This window comes from Castor canadensis, chromosome 10 (genome assembly GCF_047511655.1).
Source record: "Castor canadensis chromosome 10, mCasCan1.hap1v2, whole genome shotgun sequence".
Lineage (NCBI taxonomy): Eukaryota > Metazoa > Chordata > Mammalia > Rodentia > Castoridae > Castor > Castor canadensis.
The window spans coordinates 85,910,469-85,929,471 of record NC_133395.1 but is presented as its reverse complement, the minus strand read 5'-3'; the positions used below and the strand labels follow the sequence as shown (position 1 = coordinate 85,929,471).

General features: G+C 38.0%; 1 non-coding gene across 1 annotated transcript; it reads right to left on the bottom strand.

The window, feature by feature from the left end:
- Nucleotides 1–206: 206 nt before the first annotated feature.
- LOC141413195 (small nucleolar RNA SNORD48) lies at nucleotides 207–269 on the bottom strand. The gene has a single exon (XR_012438004.1). It is a non-coding gene; the product is annotated as a small nucleolar RNA SNORD48 (small nucleolar RNA).
- Nucleotides 270–19,003: the final 18,734 nt, after the last annotated feature.

The following is a 19,003-nucleotide window of genomic DNA, read 5'->3' as shown; positions in this document are numbered from 1 at the left end:
CACCCATGTTTATTGCAGCATTATTCATAACAGCAAAGCTATGGAAATAGCCAAGATGCCCCACTACTGGTGAATGAATTAAGAAAATGTATTTATATGCAAAGAAATTTTATTCAACCATAAAGAAGAATGAAATTTTATCATTTGCAGGTAAATGAATGGAGCTGGAGAACATCTTTTTCTTTAAAAAAATTTTTTTATTTGGCATTCAGCATTCTGTGGTGATAGCATCAGTGAGACACTCAGAATCACCAGAAGTCATCGTCAATTCTATTTCCCCCAGCGGCTCCCGTTCCCAATCTTACAATCTCTTACACTGTGCAGTTACCATCGTGGTGCTGCAGACCTGCCTGTGAGGATCAGGGACCTGCACATGGGCTACTGAACGAAGGCAGGCCAGGGTCTTCCCCTTGCTCAGCAGCCATGGTGGCAGCTTATGGACATCAAGCACTCTATATCTACAACCAAGAGCACACCACACAAAGAGTGAGAACATCATCTTAAGTGAAGTTAGCCAGGCTCAGAAAGCCAAAGGCTGCATATTTTCTCTTATGTGGAATATAGGCCCAATGCAAATACAAGCAATATTATATGTAGATAGAAATTTATACAGAACATGTATCCAAAGGTGAGACTGGTAGAGTAGACCAAGGGAGAAGGAAAAGAAGGAAAGAAAGATAACGAATAATTATGATGTACATCACATCTGTATAGGAATAAGGCAAAAGGAAGCATGCAGCAAAGTGTTAAACACAAGATGGAGGAAAAGGGTGAGAAAGTGCAGTGGAGAGGGTTACATTGACTTAAGTACAACACACATACAGGAATAATACCAAGGTAAAAATCCCAGTAAACAGTGAACAGACACCTTAACAATGAAGGACAAGAATGAAAAATAGGTCACACTAATGAGAGGGCACTAATGGGAGTGGGACGGTAAAAGAAGAAAGTTAAGAAGGTGAATATGGTTGATGTATTTCCTACACAAGAATGAATATAGAATTTTTAAACTGGTTGAAAACACCATAAGAAGGGTACTAAGGTAGAAATGAAAAAAAATGGAGAGGATGAATCAATTCAGGATATAATACATATATACTTGGAAATGTCATAGTGAAATTCCCTGTATACCTATCTTAAACTAACAGAAATGTCTCTTTTTCAAAAACACAAGACAGGAAGATAAAATGGGTCCTGTCTGGGGGTTGATACTAGTGGGGGGATATACAGAAAGGGTGTAGGAGAGTGGATATGGTGGAAATATTATGTACTCATGTGTGAAAATGGAAAAATGGGACCTGTTGAAACTGTTCTAAGAATAGAAGGGGGTGGGGGGTAAAGGAGAATAATGGAGGGGGTAAACTTAACTAAGATATATTACAAGCACTTTTGTAAATGTCACAATGTACCCCCAGTACAACAACATGATAATAAAAAATAATATTCCTCCCCCTTGGCTCAAAATGAAGTAATGAACTCTCCTAATAAGCAGAGATGTAAAGCTTACCCAGATCAACGTATATTATATTTATTTATGGAAATATCACAATGAAACCCCTTTGAATAATTAATACATGCTAATAAAAAACTACCTAATTATGATTAATAAAAATTAGGACAGAAGGGGAAATTGCTGTCTTTCCCCCAAATTTTAGAAACTTAACATTTACCATGACTTTAGTTCTTTCAAGCACAAACTACTAAGTAATTCAAGTGTTTGATTTACATATGATCAAAATTCTGTTTGAAGGGGGAAAGCAGGAAAATGGAGTTATGTATTGGGTACAGTGTTTCAGTTTTGCAGGATAAAGTTCTAGAGACCCATTTCACAACAAAGTGAATGTACTTAATACTACTGAACTGTACACTTAGAAAAGGTTAAGATAACAAATTTTAGGTTTTTTTTTATCATGATAAGAATGCCAAAAAATCTATTCCAAAATTCAATTTTTACACAAATTATTACTATTAAACATTTTAGACACCTTGAGAGGGTGTGATTTTTCCTTTTGGAATAAAACAAAAAGCAAACTGTATTAAAATCTTTAAATTTCAATTTTTACTGGGTCAATTTTATACACTAGAAACATTCCGTGTAGTTATGTATTGCCCAGTCACTATCTATTATGTATTCTTTTTGGACTAGAAATTAGTTCAATTTTGCAACTAAGAGAATTAGGAATGGGTTAGGATTAGATCAGAACATTGGTATTGTAATGAATAATAAACAGAAAAGTGAGTGTTTGGGTATACAGAAAAAAGAACAATGTAGATTTCATCAAAGCATTTGTAGAGAGTATATTGAAAAATAAAAGGGAACTATTAAATCAGATTTTAGTACAGTTTAATTGACAGTGTTTTAAGTTAAAGATTTTATAACTATTCTTGAATGTGGTGGGAATTTTTAATTAGTGTGTTGTCTTTTTTGTAAATGTAATTGTGTTTTCAGTACTCTCATCTACACTTGCCACTTTATATCACTCTTACTAAATTAGTCTATATTAATCTCTTTCATCACAAAATATTTTATATCCACATAGGGGGATGCATTGCTTTGTGGCTATTAATATTTAGTATACTAGTCTAAATCCATCCTAGCAGTGGGAACATTTGGCTATCTAGAATTCACATTGGCTTTATAAATTTCATGTGCACAGTTTCAGTGTCATGTTAGACTAGTCAGATTGTTCACCTTTTCCCATTTTTTCCCTTTTCAGAATTTTAAGGGATTTTAAAAAATTTGTGACTTTGGAAAATTTTCAATAGATCATGTTCAAATGTTGATTTATTCTTATTGTTATTGAGATGTTTATGGCATATTTTGTTAGCATTACATCTTTGGTCTGAATTTTTTGTTTTTAATCTACTTTCAATGGTATTTTCAAAAGCATATTCTTGTATGTTCTTTACAATTCTTAAAAATTTTATATTAATTTATTGCATCTCTCTCTTTTTTTTTCAGTACTGGTATTTGAACTCAGGGCCTATACTTGAGCCACTCCACCAGCCTTTTTTTTTGTGATGGGTTTTTTTGAGATTGGGTCTTGATATTTGTCTGGACTGGCTTTGAACTGAGATCCTCTTGATTTCTGTCCTCTAAATTAGGATTACAGGCTTGAGCCACTGGTGCCCAGCTTATTGTGTATATCTTCTATATTGTGTACTAGCCACAGCCTAGTACAATGAGCATATATCCTGCTAGATTGGTTTTTTTCCCTGGTGAATTCAAACTCCCCAACTTCTGTTTGAGTTATCCTGGCAATCTTCATGGACCCAGTGTTTAAGAGACAATAATGCCAATCGTATTATTCATCCTCCAGGTAATACAGTCTTACATTTTCTATATTTTTGTGGGTTTCTGTATCCTTGACCTTTGACTATTATTACAAAATATTACATGAGCCACTGATTTTTCCCTTTCATTATTTTGGTTTATTGTTTAATAGTTGCAACATTTTACACCTTCATTTGTTGATTTTTTTAGAAGAAGTTCTTACTGCTATTGTCTATTTTTCAGCAACCTCCCTTTATATATCATTTTCATTCTATTCTCACTACATAAAATCTTTTATCTCATTGCACTTTCACATAACATCTCTCTATATATTTACCTTTTGTTTTTCTTTGAATTCTTATCTATTATTTGTATATATATTTAATATCCTAGCTTAGGTCAATTTGAGTACTCATAGCATGGATCCAGCTTTGTTGGCTTTTTCAAGGTGAGGTTAGGGTCATTCAAAAATTTAAATTTCCCAGGTAATTTTATATTTAAAATGACAAAATCACATCAGGTCAATCTCACAACTTTCCTGTAGCAGGTCTCATATTTCTCCTTCATTCTTGATTTTGTACATGTGGCAGATGCAGGTACATTATCCATTTTCAGCTATGATTTGAATAGATTATTACATAAACCATCTAGCATGGACTAACATCACCACTGTGAACATGTTGCAAACTTGGTAGGGTTTTATGTCATGTCACAAAGCTCATAATTTTACTGGTACCCCACATCTGGAAGTTACAAGAGCAATCTTTGCAAAAGTTTGATCCTTTTCCTTCAGTACCTGAGAATATCTTTCTTTGAAATTAACATTTTTACCATTCTTGTGTCAATTTATTTTATACATATATGAGTAAATATTTTGGTTTTGTGTTTATGTATTTCCATATATGTCTCTGAATGTGTTTTATATCTCAGTCTTAAATCATCATGCCAAGTAGAAATGTGACCCTCTATTTTATATCTCTTCATCTTGAGGATTCAGTCGTCTTCCATATTCTAAGTTTTCCTGATAGTATTTGTGCACACAGTGCTGAAATCCAAATTCATTAAGTCTGAACTTGCAGCCTCTGATGGAAAATATTTTTTCTTTTTCTGGATTGGTACTGGATTTAAAATCTTTCCTTTCTTATGAAAGATACAATAGATTCTATGTAGCATCATGTGCACAGTGTTTAGAAGCCAACAGAAACCACTCTAATAACTTCCTATTTCCTCATAATATATATCTTGTAGATTTCAGTAGCATTTTGAGCTGATCACGGGCTCTTAAAATTTCTAAGCGAATACATCTAGATTCAGATATAATATCTACTTCATGGTGATTTAGATGTATGGGGCAATTTTTAAATATGCATGTACTGGTATTCTTTCTGCGGTTTTGTAATCAATTTTACAAAGATTATTGTCAGTATTCTGAGACACTTCTCATACATTATAGCTCCAATTCAAATTATTGATGTTATTGCCACTTTCATCTGTAACCATTGGTTTTCTTTGAATGGATGAAAATTTAATGTCATAGGCCAGGCTAATCTTTTCATCTGGACTTAAACTTCTTAGATTTTCTTAAGAGATCTCTGTATTCCACAAATTCTAAATGTCCTAATCCTCTTCTGTGCACTTAGATTAGAAGCAAGGTTATGCTTCTAACCTGTTCATTCACCTTCTCCACTCAGAGTCTGTTTTTGATTGGATGTAATTTAACCAGAACCTTTTCTTGTGAGAACTTGAGCATGTCATAGAAAAGTATTGGAGTCATTCTTTCATAATTATTAACATATATGGCAGATATTACTTTTGTTTATGGATATTACTTTTTTCTCCTTTTGTAGTATGTAATAGCAATAGTTGCTTTTCACTGGTAAGAACTTTTCCCTCCATTATGCCTTCTTTGAAATTAGTCCTTTTTTTCTATTCTGAATACCTATTTTCTATTTTTAGTTATATATTTCTATCTGTCTCTATGAATATGTTGTATATTTAGACTTGGCTGATCCTGAAAGGTGAAAATGTTGCCTTTTTCCCTATCTTTTCATCCTGCAGTCTGACTTTTTACCATATTCTCACTGCCATGATATGTATATGAAAGATTATGTATGCATTTATGTGTGATTTAACTTAAAAGTCTAGCTTCTGCACATGAGGGAAAACATACAACCTTTTTTCTTTTTTGAACCTGACTTACTTCATTAAAATGATGTTCTCTAGTTCCATCAATTTACTGCAAACAGCATAATTTCATTCTTCTTTATGGATGAATAAAACTCTGTTGTGTATATATACTACCTTGTCTTAATCCTTTCATCAGTATGGGGCATCTGGGCTGTTTCCAAAGCTAGGCTATTGTGAATAGTGTTGCAAAACCCATGGGTGTGCAAGTGGCTCTGTCGTATCCAGGAACACATTCCTTTGGGTATATGCCCAGGAATGGTATCCCTGAATCATTGTTCTACTTTTAGTTTTCTGAGGGACCTCCATATTGCTTTCCATAGTGGTCGAACTAATTTGCATTCCCACCAACAGGGTATGAGGGATTCTTTTCCCCCACAGCCTCACCAGCATTTGTTGTTGTGTTATTGATGATAGCCATTTTGACTGGGGTGAGATGGAATCTCAATGTTGTTTTGATTTGCATTTCCTTTACGGCCAAGGATGTCGAGCATTTCTTCCTATATTGATGAGTCTTTTGTACTTCTTCTTTTGAGAATTGTCTGTTCATTTGCCCATTTTTTCAGTGGGCTGTTGATTCTTGGAGGGGTTAGTTTTGAGTTCCCCATATATTCTAGTTATTAATCCATTGTCTGAAGTGTAGCTGGCAAAGATTTTTCTCCCATTCCATGTACTGCCGCTTTAATCTGGTGACCATTTCCTTTGCTGTGTAGAGGCCTTTTAGTTTCACGCAGTCCCACTTGTGTATCCTCTCTCTTAATTTCTGAGCTGTTGGAATTTGATTCATAAAGTTATTACCTATGGCTATGAGGTCCAATGTGCTCCTTATTCTTTTTTCTGGAGTAATTTCACCATTTCAGATCTTACATTAAGATTTTTAATCCAGTTGGAATTGATGCTAGTACAAGGTGAGTGACTGGGATATAATTTCAGTCTTCTATAAGTGGATATCCAGTTTTTACAGCACCATTTGTCAAAGAGGCCATCTTTTCTCCAAAGAATATTTTGGGCTCCTTTCTTGGAAAATCAAATGGCTATAGCTGCTTGGGTTCATGGCAGGATCTTCTGTTCTACTTCATTGGTCTTCATGTCTGATTTTGTGTCAGTATCATGCTGTTTTTATTACTATGACTCTGTTGTATAGTTTGAAGTCCAGTATTGTGATACTTGCTCTTTTGGTTCAGGATTTCTTTGGCAATTCAAGGTCTTTGGTGCTTCCATATGAATTTTAGCATTGTTTTTTCTATCTCAGTGAAGATATGCTATTGGAATTTTGATAGAAACACATTAAACATACAGATTGCTTTCAGTAGTAAAGCCATTTTCACAACACTGATTCTGCTAATACATGAGTGGGATGTCCTTCCATCTTCTAATGTTTTCATCTATTTCTTTCTTGAGTGATTTATAATTTTCATTGTATAGGTCAGTCAACGTCCTTCATTAAATTTATTCTTAGGTATTTTAATTTTTGTCTTGCAGTGCTGAGGTTTGAACACAGGGCTTATACCTTGAGCCACTCCACCAGCCCTTTTTTGTATTGGGTTTTTTTGAGAAAGTGTCTTGCCAGTATTTGCCCAGGCTGGCTTTGAATTGTGATCCTCCTGATTTCTGCTTCCTGAGTAGCTAGAATTACAGGCATGAGCCACTGGTGCCTGGCATAACTTTTTGGTGACTAGCACTTTTTTTTTCAGTACTGGGGTTTGAATTCAGGGCCTCATGCTTGCTAGAGAGGTGCTCTATCACTTGAACCACTTCTCCAGTCCAAATTTTTTGACACTGTTGTGAATGGTATTGTTTTTCTGATTTCTTTCTCAAACTGTTCCTTGTTTGTGTATAGAAATACTACTGATTTTGGGTTTTTTTGGTTTTTTTATTATTCATTTATTCACATGTGTGTACGTTGTTTGGGTTATTTCTCCCCCCTGCCCCCTGCCCTCACCCTCTCCACCCCTCCCCCCTTGCTTCCAGGCAGAACCTGCTCTGTGCTTTTCTCCAGTTCCGTTGAGGTAGAAATACTACTGATTTTGTGTATTGATATTGTATCCTGATAGTTTGCTGAACATGTTTATGAGATCTAAGGTTTTTTATTGCATTTTTAGGGTCTTTCAAGTAGAATATTTTATCACCCACAAATGAGGATAATTTGACTTCTTCATTATTTGAATCTATTTTATTTGTTTCTCCTGCCTTATTGCTTTGTCTAGGAATTTCAGTACTATGTTTAATAAGCATAGGAAAAATAGACACACTTGCTTTGTTCCTGTTTAGAGGAAATTGTTTCAGTTTTTCACCATTTAATATAATGTTGACTATAGTTTTGTCATATATAGCCTTTACAATGATGAGGAATGCGTCTTCTATTCCTAGTTTCTGCAGAGCTTTTATCATGAAAGGATGTTGAAGTTGATTGAAGGCATTCCCTGCACCTATTGAGAAGATGATGTGGTTTTTGTCCCTGATATTCTTTACGTATTGTATTACATTTATTGATTTGTGTATGTTGTGCCATCCTTGCATCCCTGAAATGAAACTAACTTTGTCATGGTGTATCATCTTTTAATGTGCTGTTGGATTCTGTTAGCAAATATTTTATTGAGGATTTTTGTATCTATACTCATCCGGGATATTGGCTTATAACTTTCATTTTTTCATGAATCTTCATCTGGCTGGGGAATTAGGATACTACTGGCTTTGTAGAATGAGTTTTGTACTATTCCTTCCTTTTGTACTTCAAGGAATAATTTGAGGATTATTGGTGCTAGTTCTTCATTAAAGTTCTGGTAGAATTCACCAGTGAATTAATCAGAACCTGGGGTTTTTCTTTGTTGGGTTGTTCTTTATAACTGCCTCAATCTCATTGTTATAAACCTGTTTGTTTCTAATGACCTCTTGGTTCATTTTGGTGAATCATATATGTCAAGAAGTTTCTATTTCTTTTTAATTTTCCAGTATGCTGCAATATAGGTTTTTAAAATATTCCCATATAATTTGAATTTCGTTGTTGTCTGTGCAATGTCCCCTGTTAATCTCTTATTTTATTAATTTGGGTCTTCTTTCTTCTTTTAGTTAATTTGGCTAGAGACTTTTCAACCTTGTTTATGTTTTCTAAGAAACAACTTTTTGCTTCATTGACTTGTATCATCTTTTTTTGGTTTCCAATCCCTTGATTTCTGCCCTGATTTTTATAATCACTTTCTATTAATTTCTTTTTGGGTGGCTTGTGCTTGTTTTTCTAGAAGTTTGATATGTGTTATCAAAGTATTTATCTGAGTTCTCTCTAATTTTCTGATGTGGTATAAGCTTCCCTCTTAAGACTGCCTTTACTGTGTCCCACAGGTTTTGTAAGATGTGTCCTCATTTTCATTTGCATCTAGAAATTTCTTATTTCCTAATTTCTTAAATGATCCATTAATCTTTCAAAAGTTGTTCAATGACCATGAGTTTGAATGTTTTTTGTGGCTTCCTTTGCTATTAATTTCTAATTTTATTCCATTATGGTCTGTTAGGATACAGGGGATTATTTCAATTTTTTTGTACTTGTTGAAGTTTGTATAATGACCTAGAATGTGCTCTATTTTGGAGAAAGTTTCATGGGCTGCTGAAAGAAATATGAACTCTTGTGGAATGTCAAATTCCTATCGTCCATGGCATTGTTTAATTCTAGGATTATCTTTTTTCATCTGAATGTTCTGTCTATTGAAGAGTGGAGAGCTGGTTTCCCACTGTAACTGTTACTGGCCCTATCTGTTTCTTTAAGCCCAGAAGTATTTGTTTTATGAATTTGAGGGCACCCAACTTCAGTGCATATGTATTTAGAACTGTAATATCTTCTTGTTGCCTTGTTCCCTTTGTTAGTAAGCAGTGACCTTTATCTCTTCTGACTAATTTTTGCCTAAAATCTGCTTTTTATGACATGAAAATTGCTACTGCTGCTTGCTTTCAATGTTTTCATGCCAGTAAATCTTTTTCCAACTTTTCACTTTAAGTCTGTGTTTGTCTTTGCTTTCAAGGTGTTTCTTTTCTTTTTTAAAAATTACTTTATTGGCATATAATAGTTGTACAGGGATATATATATATTCTCTATCACCATGCTCTTCTAATATTCAACAACTTACAGTACAGTGCATTATATTACATTCATATTATATGGGTTGTTTCAATATTTTTCATTCTCTAACATTTTCTTTACCTCTTCCACCTCCCATATTCCCCTCAGACAGACTCATTAATACAATTTTGTTCTCTTTCTCACTATAAAGTATATGTATATATAAAATATATGATCATATATGTATATATATATACATTTAACTTGTAGGTCTACCTTCCACATATGAGAGAAAACACATGACCTTTGACTTTTTGAGTCTGGCTTGCTTCACTTATCATGAAGTTCTCCAGTTCCATCCACTTACCTGTGAACAACATAATTTTGTTTTTTCTTTCTTTGTTTCTTTTTTGGTTTTGGCAGCACTGGGGTTGAACTCAGGGCTTCAGGTTTGCTAGGCAGGTGCTCTTACCATTTGAGCCACTCTGCCAGCCCAATTTCGTTCTTCTTTATGGTTGAGTAAAACTTTGTTTTCTTAATCCTTTCTTCAGTTGTGGGGCATGTGGGCTGGTTCCTAAGCTTGGCTATTGTAAACAGTGCTGCAGTAAACATGGGTGTGTAAGAAGGTCTATCATATCCTGGAGCCCATTCCTTTGAATATATGCATAGGAGTGGTATCACTGGATCATATGGTAGTCTTTTTTTTAGTTTTTTGAGGGACTGCCATATTGCTTTCCATACCAGTTGCTCTAATTTACATTCTCACCAACAGTGTAGATGTGCTTCTTTTCCCCAGAGTACTCACCAGCATTTGTTCTTGTTTGTAGTATTGATGACAGCCATTTTGACTGGGATTAAGTAGAATCTCAATGTAGTTTTAATTTACATTGCCTTTATGGCCAAGGATGTTGAGCATTTCTTCATATGCTTATTGGGCACTTGTACTTCTTCTTTTGAGAATTGTCTGTTCAGTTCATTTGCCCATTTTTTTCAGTAGGTTGTTGATTCTTTGAGAGGTTAGTTTTTGAGCTCCCTGTATATTCCAGTTATTAATCCCTTGTCAGATAGCAAAGGATTTCTAGTCAAAGTTATTACCTATGGCTATGTGATCCAGTGTGTTCCCTATTCTTCCTGGATTAATTTCACTGTTTGAGTTTGAATGGTTTTTGTAGTTTTCCTTGCTGTTGATTTCTAATTTTATCCATTATGGTCTGTTAGAATGCAGTGAATTATTTCAGTTTTTTGTATTTGTTAAGACTTGCTTTATGACCTAGGATGTGATCTATTTTGGAAAAAGTTTCATGGGCTTCTGAGAAAAATATGCAATCTGCTGTCACAGGCTGAAATACTCTGTTAATGTCTCTTAAGTCCATTTCATCCATGGAATTGTTTTGTTCTAGGATATCTTTGTTTATTGCTTTATTTGCATGTTCTGTTTGTTGAAAAGAAAGAGGTGTTGAGATCTCCCTCACTTATGGTATCTGGTCCTATCTGATCCTTTAAGCTCAGAAGTTTTGTTGTATAAATATAGGGCCGCCAATGTTCAGTGCATACATATTTAGAATTCTTACATCTTAATGCTGGATTGTTCCCTTTATTAGTATGTAGTGACCTTCATTGTATCTTTTGTCTGATTTTTGCCTAAAATCTGCTTTGTCTAATATGAGAATAGCTGCTTCTGCTTACTTTTGGTTTCTACATGCCTGGTTTATCTTTTTCTTTTTTTTTTTTTTCTTTTATTATTCATGTGTGCATACAAGGCTTGGGTCATTTCTCACCCCTGCCCCCACCCCCTCTCTTATCACCCACTCTGCCCCCTCCCTCTCCCCTCACCCCCTCAATACCCAGCAGAAACTATTTTGCCCTTATTTCTAATTTTGTTGTAGAGAGGGTATAAGCAATAATAGGAAGGAACAAGGGTTTTTGCTGGTTGAGATAAGGATAGCTATACAGGGAGTTGACTCACATTAATTTCCTGTGCGTGTGTATTACCTTCTAGGTTAATTCTTTTTGATCTCACCTTTTCTCTAGTTCCTGGTCCCCTTTTCCTATTGGCCTCAGTTGCTTTTAAGGTATCTGCTTTAGTTTCTCTGCATTAAGGGCAACAACTGCTAGCTAATTTTTTAGGTGTCTTACCTATCCTCACCCCACCCTTGTGTGCTCTCGCTTTTATGTGCTCAAAGTCCAATCCCCTTGTTGTGTTTGCCCTTGATCTAATGTCCACATATGAGGGAGAACATACGATTTTTGGTCTTTTGGGCCAGGCTACTGGTTTATCTTTTTCTAACATTTTACTTTTTGTTTGTGTGTATCTTTGGTTGTGAGGTATGTTTCCTGTAGACAGCAGATTGTTGAATCCTGCTTTTTTTATACAATCTGGCAATCTCTGTATTTTGTTGGGAGAGTTAAGTCCATTTACATGAAAGGTTATGATTGGGAGGTGTTTACTGATTCCTCTGTTTCTATTGCTTTTTTTCCAGATTGAGTTTCGGGTTGATTGTTCTTTACTTTTCGTTTTGTTCAACTTCAGTTTTTGCTGGTTTTCTGAGTTGATCATGCTTGCTAATTTTCTAACTCTCCTGGGTTCATTAATTTCCCTTTTGAGCTTTATTCTTTCCCAGCCTGTCTTATTTGTGATTGTTTTTCATTCTCTTCCATACAAATTATTCCTTTGAGTATCCTTTGTAATGCAGGCTTGGTGGACTTGAACTAGTTTAGCTTATCCTTGTCTTGAAAGGTCCTTATTTCTTTATTGAGGTTGAAGGACAGCTTTGCTGGATAAAGTATTCTTGGTTGGCAGTTCTCTCTCTCTCTCTCTCTCTCTCTCTCTCTCTCTCTCTCTCTCTCTCTCTCTCTGTCTTCTCAGAGCTTGAACTTTATTTCTCCATGCTTTCTTGGGTTTTAAGGTTTGTGCTTAAGGTCTGAGGTGATTTTTATGTGTTTACTTTTGTATGTGAGCTGGCCTTTTTCTCTTGAAGCTTTTCAGTATCCTTTCTTTGTTTTCTAGTCTTGGCATTTTAATTATGAAACATCATAGGGTTGTTCTTTTCTGATCAGATCTATTTGGAGTTTGTAGACACATGGTGTCTACATTTTTACATAGATTTGGGAAAAATTTTTCTATGATTTAACTGAATAAGTTTCCTATGCCCTTAGCTTGTTTTTCAGTTCTTTCTTCTGCCCTGTGAATTCTTAGGTTTGGTCTTTTGATCGTGTTTCAGAGTTCTCATATGTTGTATTCATGCATATATTTTTAAAATTTATGATAGTTTGCATGCAATATGTTGGCAATAATGGCGCCGATAGGTTTCAGTTCTTACTGCACCCTTAAGCTTCTGTTTTCCAGGGTCACAGTCCTGCCTCCCCGGGTCACAGTCCTGCCTCAAGTCTAGCTTGAATCCTCCTTCTGCCCCAACTTCCAATCAGCATGAATCATAAGATCCTAACCAATCAGATCATGCTGAGTCCCACTGAGGGGTATTAAGCCCCTGCCCCCATGTCCCTCTTTCTCTTGGCTCTCTCTGCTCTCTCCCTCTCCCACCCTGCAATAAAGAATCTCTTGGCCAGATCACTCCTCTCCACATGGTCACTTTGGGGGCCTATATTTCCTTACATTTGGTGCCATGACTCGGGGCGGGTTTACCCACTAATCCCCCAATTCCGACTCACCCCATGACCACCCTGAGGACGTGACTGGCCAGGACTCATCCTCCCGATCGCCCTGCTTGCATCCAACACTGGACATTCTTTGGTGAGTCCACATACCTTTCTCGGGCTCTCTTTGCGGTCTCTCCCTTCAGTGTCTCTGGAGTTTTCAAACACTCCCCCTGTTTGGCTATCTTTGGGTGGCTCAGGTGGCAGAAGGATTCCCTCAGTTGTCAGGCTTGGATCCATTTTGTCGTGGGTCTCAGAGACCCTCGTCAAAAAGCCTGGGCCCAGGTGACCCATAGCCCTTGGCCATTCTGCCCAGCACACCTCAAGAACTCAATGACGATTGATTATCATGGGCATTGTGCTATTGTCGGGTATTTGTGCTTCATGAGGACGCTTCATAGTACATAATATCCTTCTCTCCCATTATGGGACCAGGTCCCACACAATGGGTGCCTCTACATCCTCTTTGCCATCTGACTCCCCACTGAGATGCCTCCTCAATAATTTAGACACCTTGGGTTTGACCCCAGATATAAAACCAAAAATTTGATCCACTTTTGCACACAAATCTGGCCCATTTATCCTTTAGACAACCAAAATCACTAGCCCCTTTTTGGGTCTTTAAATCCCAACCTTTTATGGGACATATAACTACTGTGAGCGATCGGGACGATGGGGAGAGATTCCATTATGTTCAAGCCTTTTCATACCTCCGTCTAAATCTGGCTCTCTGACTTCAAATCCTCCCTCTGTACTTTCTGTTCCCCTGCGCAGATTCTATCAGCCTGTAAACCAGTTTCTAAATCAGCCAATTCCTCTCCAAACTTCCTCCTTCCCCATGTAAGCAGACTTCTTGCACTGCTTACCATACCTATCTCCTATCTTCCTGAAAAACTTTCCCTGTCATGGAGTTAAGCAAGCCACTCCTTGCCAATTCTGACCTTAAGGCGATTCCAGCTCTGAGAGAGCTCATGCTTTATTTGGTGACCAGAGAGTGGAGGTTTCATTTTGCTGAAAGCCTGCAAGTACCAATCAATGGGAGCAACTTGGAGGCACAGGTGATGGCTAATCCCTTAAGTGTGTGTCATGCCTCCAGGCTCTGCATTCCCCTCCCTTACCTAAGATGTCAGCACACCTTTCTGCCTCCTCCATGGTCTCACCACATGTCCTCTGTCTCTGTCTGCCTTCCCCTCCCTGGGCTTACTGGGACCCTGCCTCCTATAAAAAACTTGTAGCATGGTACCTTATGACTTAAGCTATTCCAACTAGTTTGCCAGGCCTCTCAGTCTAATGTAATTTTAAATCAGCTGCTTTACAAAAGCACTTGCAAAAACCTGCAGCTGCCACGCTTACACTCCAGCTCCACCCCCGAAAGGGGAGGAGGGAAAGCAAATAGGCGCACCTGTGCACAGGATGCCGGCTTCTGGACACAGCAACAATGTCTGCCATAGCTAAGAAAATCCATAGAGAAGACCCAGCAAATCCTGGGCAGCCAGCCACACATGGCGATGGCTGTGGCCCACCGCTACTTCCCCTAGAATAAATGCGCACAGAGTACACAGGAAGGGGGGAGGGGTGACAGGCCGCAGGATCAGGCCTAGGCAGTCAGGGTCATTTGTCCCAGGTGTGTGTGGAGGGAGTGGAGCCTTGCACAAGTCCTGCTCCTAGCCCCACCTCACACCTCAGGGCATCAGACCCAGCCCTTGTAAGCCAATTGTTAGCTCAAGGTTATAGTTCCAGAAATAACTAAATAGACATTACTGTGGTCTCTAAATTTCTCATTTAGAATTTTCTATACCTTTGGCCTCAGCATAAATTTTCCCTCCAAATATTAACACAGTTGTCCCGTATGGCACTGTTATTGGTCTGAAATGCCCTCTGAATGCCCTTCTCTAACTTTACAAATGATTTATTTCTTTGTTAAAAAGATAGCCTTTATTAAAGAGGCCACCTGCTGTTAGCTAAAAGACAGGATCCTAACGTTTTGTTCTTTCTAGATGGGACCTGCATCTTCCAGTCTTCTGGCCGGTAGATATTGGAAGCTTTGTACTGAGGCCTGGCATCAGTATGCCTTGGGTGACCAAGAGAAGTGGACTTCACAGGGTTCCTTAAATTAAAATACCATACTCCAATTAGACCTTTTCTATAAAAGTAAAAAAAAAAAAAAGTAAACTGAGGTCCGCTATACAAATTTATCTCATTAGAAAAGCAATGGGTTCTGGCCCAGGCCACTCAGGTTGGAAATGATTATAAGGCTCAAGCAGTAGAGTGCAGCTTTACAAGCAGAAAGTCCTGAGTTCATCACCAGTACAGCCAAAGTAAAAAAAATAATAATAATATTTGGGGCTGAGGAAGTAGCTTAATGGGAGAATGTCTGCCCAGCATGTGCAAAGCCCTGGGTTCAATTCCCCAGCATTACTAAAAAAAAATGGTAAAGAAGATAAGCGGCATTAATGTCACTTCAGCCATCTCATAGTGGAAAAACATAGTTTAACCTGGACCAGACCCCTCATTCTTCAAGTGAGGAAACTGAGGCCCAGAACAGTTCAGAAATTTGCTCTCCAGAGTGTCAGGTGTCAGTGTAAAATAAGAACTTTACTTTACAGCAACAACCTATCAGAAAGCATACCATGGTGGACTCAGGGTCACAAGTGAGAGAGGTTCTCCTCAAAGATAAATTTAACAGTCAGTCCCAGATATTCATAAAAAACTCAGACTGTGACTGAAGGGAAAAGTCATTGAACCAAGTAATACAGCAGCCACGTCTGTATTTGTGGCTACGTCTGTATGTCTGGGACCTTACTAACAGGAGAGAAAAAGATAAGAGACACCATGGCCTCATTGCTGCTCTCAGAGAGGACCCCGCCTGATGGGCCTGTATCCTGAACCTGCTACCATGGTGGACAGGAGGGGCATTTATGCAGAGAATGCTTAAGGGGGGACAGCCGGGGAGACAGCCCCGCCCTCAACCAGGACCCCGCCCTCTGCAAGGGTAACCACTGGAGGTCTAAGTGCCCCCGTCACCAGATGGAAGACAAGGTGCCACCTTCCTATGGATTGATGGGTCCCAGCCTCCTGGCCACACTCCACTTCTTGGCATCAATGTTGAGGAGCCATAATGGCAGAAAAACAAAAGGTCATTTTCCTCCTAGAGAGTGGAGCCTGTTTCTCTGTTTTACCTTTTTCTCCTGGTCCCCGGTCCAATGACAAAAGTTATCGTTTGGGGCAAATCTGGCTAGCCCCTAGAATGCTAGTTTACCTGGCCTCTGGCCCACTCTTGGGGAGACCTCCTCTTCTGTCACTCTTTCCTCATAGTACCTAAAACTCCAGTGTCCCTGCTGGGACAGGATTTACTATCTCAATTAAAGGCTCAAATTCTCCTCCCCCCAGGCAGCTAAATCTGCTGCCCCCTCCTTCAGGAACAAAGAAGATTCCACAGTGTGGACTGATGAGATGAGTGTAGGGGGAGCCAGGACTGCCCTCCCTATTCAAATAAAACTCAAAAATCCCTCACAGTTTCCACACCTAAAACAATATCCCCTCAAGCCTGAGGGCTGATGAGGCCTTATGCCTATCATAAATTCCTTAAAACAACAAGGGCTACTAATTAGTTGCTCCAGCCCCTACAATAAATTTAAAATTCTTATGAAAGTTAATTTTAAAATACAAGTTACAAAGTAAACAACTGGAAAGGATATAGATAGGTAATAAATGTATTTTTTGGGAAGCTAAAGAGAAAAGGAATGGTTTTTTGGATGAGAAAGGATTTTGTAAAGAAGGGTTTGTCCTAAAGATTGTTTCAAATTGGAAGGATAAGGACAAACCATCAAAGGATTTAGTATGTTATATAAAGGTCTAAGTAAGTTTTAAAAGTGCATAATAAAAAACTTCAGTGTGTGATAAAGTTAAAGTTGAATATAATCTAAGAGTTGCCTAAAAGATTTTTAGGGTCATGTCAAACTAAATCAAATCCTCTGTCTATGAAATAGCAAGGTTATCTTAATATTGTTCTGCTCTGAGTAACATCTACAAAAAACCATTACAGAGAAAGATTTTATCAAAGAAATTATTTGTGTTTTCTGTTGATCTTGTCAAGCTTTAAGTACTACTAAATCAGAGTTCACTTACATATTTGCTTATGTGTCTTAAATGACCACCTTGTAACATTGTTATCTGAATATGGTACAAACATTTAAAAGGTTAAAAGTGTAAATTTATATAAAATAATAAAAGAGAGCTCTCTTTTATCCAAGAGTATTACATTGAAATCCTGACGGTCCCTGCCTTCCACAGGTCACCTACCTAGGTTGGCCTTAAAGGAACAGACTCACTCACTGAGTCATAAATGCATCAACCGAATCTTCTGTTTCCCAACCCCCATACCATAAGACAGCTTACAGCTTTCCTGGCAGTTATAGGATTTTGCAGAATTTAGATCCTTAGGTATGCAGTCCCTGAACAGACACCTTTTTATGCTCCTCCTAATATTCCTATTTGGGTCTTAGATAATGTATGGCCACCCCTTTCTCTTAGAAAAACTTGCTTCCAACAGACCCTGCTCCTCTGGCTGACTACCTGCCTTCTCAGGGAACTCCTCAGAGAGCATGCAAACCAGATCCTGCCCCACCCTATAACAATTTCTGTTAAACCAGGGCATCTTGTTCTCCAAAAGAATCTTCTACCCTCTCCATTGGGACCTCAATGGACCAACCCTCATCTGGTCATTCTCATGACACCCACTACTGTCAAGCTCAATGGGTTCCCCAATGGCGACACCTCTCAAGAAACAATTAGAAAATGGAGAAGGAAATTGGAGGACTCTTGAAATTGTCTAGAGGACAACATTTCACAGTGGTTCTCCTGGCCAATGCCCATCCTAATGCCTATGTTCTTTCTCTCCTATTCTTAAGCTTCCTCCCTTGTATCATACTACATGTCTGCTATTGCTAATCAAAAATTTAACCAGTTGTACCTCCAGGGATACCAACCTCTCCAAAACTCGAGGATAGTTGGCTGATACCCACCATGCAGAGGTTGGAGGATTGGCTTGAGACTTTATGACCTATGGCTACAAGGGACCTTCATCAACTTCAGGGAGGAGGAAATTTTCACCTTTGGAGCCTGGGTGTATGCCATTGAGACTCACTACCCAACACCATTTGCCAACTAACCCTCCCTTCCCCTACACCACCCCTTGCCAGCTCGAAGAAGCCAGAGTGAACACAACGGCCCCCCTCCTTAACAAACAAAAAAGGGAGGAATGTTGGCAATAATGGCACCTATAGGTTTCAGTTCTTACTGCACCCTTAAGCTTCTGTTTTCCAGGGTCACAGTCCTGCCTCAAGTCTAGCTTGAATCCTCCTTCTGCCCCAACTTCCAATCAGCATGAATCATAAGATCCTAACCAATCAGATCATGCTGAGTCCCACTGAGGGGTATTTAAGCCCTTGCCCCCATGTCCCTCTTTCTCTTGGCTCTCTCTGCTCTCTCCCTCTCCCACCCTGCAATAAAGAATCTCTTGGCCAGATCACTCCTCTCCACATGGTCACTTTGGGGGCCTATATTTCCTTACACAATAGCTCTTCAACCTTGTCTTCCATCTCTGATATTCTTTCTTATGTTTGATCTTGTCTGCTGATAATACTATCCACTGTGGTTTGTATTTGAGTTACTGAGGTTTTTATTTCTAGCATTTCAACTGGATTAATTTTCATAATTTCCATTTTGTTGCTGAATTTCCTTTCCATAGTACTGAGTTTCTTGTCTAGGTCTTGGATTGATTTCCTAACTTCATTTATCCATTTATTTGAGTCCTCTTAAGGTCTCTGATCATTTTTAAC